Source organism: Dioscorea cayenensis, chromosome 9, assembly GCF_009730915.1.
Source record: "Dioscorea cayenensis subsp. rotundata cultivar TDr96_F1 chromosome 9, TDr96_F1_v2_PseudoChromosome.rev07_lg8_w22 25.fasta, whole genome shotgun sequence".
Taxonomy (NCBI): Eukaryota; Viridiplantae; Streptophyta; class Magnoliopsida; order Dioscoreales; family Dioscoreaceae; genus Dioscorea; species Dioscorea cayenensis.
Window position 1 is genome coordinate 17076035 of NC_052479.1, and position 3788 is coordinate 17079822.

Sequence of the window (3788 nt, forward strand, 5' to 3'; positions counted from 1 at the left end):
AAGAAACTAATTTTATTTTGGCTTTAAGTTATCTCAAGTGAAGTAAATTGTCATCATCTGTATCCAAGTCATGGATTGTTTATGGAGTATAACCTAACTAGAATCTTAGTATGATCATAATAGATGCTAGTTACAGTTATCTGGACAATCCTTTTTATTTTTTATTTGCACAATCCGCCATTTATTCCAACATTTGTTGTAGTTAAATTTTCCAGCTGGTTAAGACGGTCAAGCTTTATGATTAACTGGCACAATTTTGGGTATACTTTACTGGGTTAGTCCCATGGGAGAAGTCATATAATTGTGAAAATCTATCATTGGTAATATTTGATTTTTCTCATTGAAGCTTGTTTCATAGAGACATCACCTTTGGTCTTATAAATTCTTGTCATTATTTACTGGTATTCGGTTTTCTAGGTTTGAGAAATTTTTTGGGAGGATGGCCGATGGATCCTTATGTGTTACACAGGCAATGCAACATGAGCTTGCTCAAAAATGGGGAATCAAGTGAGTTACATATTTGCAGGCATTTTCACCAGAAAAATATAATTTCTTATGCAGTCATTTTGTCATGTTTCAGAGCCACTGTCCTCTATAACCAGCCTCCTGAATTTTCCATCCTGCTTCAACTGAGGAGAAACATGAGGTTTACTTGATTCTAAGTTTGCTTGCAAGTTGCCTAATCTCTAGTTCAGATGCATGATCTTTAGAAATATCATAGTTGTTTTGTAGGTTAGGGAACAATATCTATCATCAAGACAACATACGTGATTGTGTTTCTTTTGGTAATTTTTATGGGTAAAGGTTTTTCATTAATGGTTGTAAAGTCAGCATCTTTACTGTCAATTTGTGAGTTGATCTTTTCGAGTTATAACCTTATTACTTTCATCTATCTCCAACGTGGTAGGAGCTGAAGGCCTGAAAGGTTGTACCTCAATCCATGTAATGGACAGATTAAGCCAAGGCATGTTTACTGGCCAGGTCAGCAATGACTTTTTCTTGAAGCCAAATAGGCCTGCGCTTGTGGTTAGCAGTACTAGCTGGTGAGAATTATTTTATAGAGTATGAAGAGGATTTCTTTACTCTCAATTTTTCTGAAACTTAAGCTTGAGTTTCCTTTCCATTGCAATCCTCAACTTATTTAAATGTTGTTATGGAAGGAACATGTATTGATTTGTTTATAGAAAATAATATATTGCTCTGTTGGGGTCTGGACGGTATTTATAAACAGTGAAAACCGCAGAAGACACTGCAGCAATTCACTGTTCAATGACACTGTAGAACTATTGCTGTTCACTGTTACTGTACATGCGTGGGCGGTGTGCGGCCCGCGAACTTCACTGGCAATTCTACGCGGTTTACTGGCGATCCGCTGTGGTTCACAAAGAGGCTTGCACGGCCCGCGTGCAGCCCGCGAACTCTGGAAAACACCTTGAATAGCTTCTTTGAGGCTTCAATGCTCCTCCCAAGGGTTCTACAAGGCTTCAAAGCTCCAACTCAAGCATAAAAAACACTACCAAACCCCTCAATTCTTGTTAGAATGGGATGAACAAACATACAACAATGCAAGACAACGATCTAGCGTGGAAAACCCTACGAATCAAGGGAAAATCCATGGGACTCCTTAGAGCCTCTTAAACATGCTTCACTACATCAACAATGGGATACAATGAGATCTCTCTTTAGATACAACTAGAGGATCAAAGAGGGTTCTCTCTAGATACAACTAGAGGATAACAAAGAAGAAGGCACAACAACTCAAGAGCAAGCTCTTGGCACACATACATCATCAACACACATGATGGATAACAAAGAGAGACATCAAGAAGAGATTAAGAAAGATCAAACCGGTAGGCTGGGAGAGCTACCCGCAATGATTGACTACCCGAAGTTGGGGCGAAATCCGGCACTGATTTGCCGACCGATCATCTTGCTTTGCTAAACCCTAGCCTCCTTTGTCTTCCTCTTCTTCTTGGTTTCCTTGCCTTCAAACCCTCACATTTTTCCCTCTTTTCCTTTTCCTTGGCTGACCTCCCGTTATCCTCATCATCTCACTTGGTTATAAATACCAATGGCAAAATTACCATTGAATCCTCAAGTGGCTTCCATTATTGATGCAGTTTTTTTTTTCTTTTTCTTTCAACTTGGGCCAAGCCTAATTATTTCTTCTAGCCCAAATGGGCTGAAACCGAACATGCTCCTTCTCATCAATTTCTATACCATGCACATGCTGACTTAAAGAAGTGGTTCCAAGCCAATGTGAGTGCTGAAGTTGCTGAATCAATTAGGATAATGTATGGAGGTAATTTTCATTTATATTTGGTACCTTCTGTTGCATTTTTATTTTTTAATATGATGATTTTATGGGCATTAGTTCATTAATGTTGTGTTCATGGTTATTTCAAGTTCCATTAGCGGTGCAAACTGCAAAGAACTAGTAGTAAAGCCTGACGTAGATGGATTCCTCGTCGGTGGAGCTTCTTTGAAGGTACTACTTTTCCTTTCATCTAATTTACATCAAAAACCATTGGAGAGGATCTGGCTTTCAACACTCTGCTTGTCAAGATTAGTTTGTTTAACTTTCACTTGTCTCATTTTTGTTCTCTTTGTTTTCCTCACAGCCGGAGTTCATCGACATCATCAAATCCGCGACCATGAAATCATCTACCAAGAGTATCACTCTTAATGTTCATTATATGAATTTCCGGGGAAGAGATCCTGTTTTCGGTGATCAAAATAATCTAATTAAAATTTTTGTTCAACAAATGTTATCAGCCTAGATCTTGTTTGTTCCCCAGCAACAAGGCTGCAATACTGAATTTTAATGTTGCATGTGGAATGGAGTTTTAATGTTGTTTTGATACAAGTGTTTGTATAGTTATACTACATGATTTCTAATGTATGTATATGGCATCTATATGTATTGTTAATTCAATAAGATGATTTTTGTTTGGTAATTCAAAATTTTTAACTAGTGCAATTAGAAAAAATTAAATAAAATTAATTTCATAAAAAAAAAATTTTTCACAGATTAAACAAAAGCGTGCCGAAAGTTGTAACAAAAAAGTTTTATTAAAAACTGTCCCTAATACCGTAAAAAAAGTATAGTATATAAAATCGTGCTAAAAATCGTGCCAAATACTGAACCAATAAAACAGTGCCAAATGTAGAATCAAAGTCCGGGCCAAACATTGATGGCAATGGTTGGCACAATAGTAAAAACTGTGCCGAAAACAGTGACAAAGTTCGGCACGGTATTAAAAAAATGGTGCCAAAATGTATTTGTGACAGGTGCTATAGGCACGGTTAATTTTTGGTGCCAAATACAGTGCCAAAATCAGTTTGTCACGGTTTTTAACTCTATTTCCGTGCCGATTTTACCGTGCCGATTTATGATTTTCTTGTAGTGCAAGCTTAGTTATTTGAGATAGATGTGAGTTTGCCAAGGAAGAAATTGAAAGGGCAAAAAATAATATGAATAGAAAGTAAATTAAGGGAGAATTAATAGGCAAGGTCAAGTACTAGAAATATTTTCAAACTTGGCCGTACAAGATTTTAGTTGATAAGGACTTTCAGATCCTTAGGTATAACACAAAATCAAACAAAATCACATCAGACAGTATTCAAGTCTTAGTTACTTGTAGATTTGTAAATATAAATCATTAGCTAAAGATTTAAACGCAAGTCACACAAAATCGATTTGTAAAGTATCCTAAGTGTACGATACCCTCTTGAAACCTAAAAGCCCAAAAAATTAAGAAAAAAATAAAAGGACTAGTAAGTCCTTT

General features: G+C 36.5%; 1 long non-coding RNA gene across 1 annotated transcript; it reads left to right on the forward strand.

Moving 5' to 3' along the window:
* The first annotated feature begins 269 nt into the window (after positions 1-269).
* On the forward strand, positions 270-596 carry LOC120269509. Its single transcript, XR_005539174.1, has 3 exons — positions 270-320; positions 418-507; positions 581-596. It is a non-coding gene; the product is annotated as an uncharacterized LOC120269509 (long non-coding RNA).
* The last annotated feature ends 3192 nt before the right edge of the window (positions 597-3788 follow it).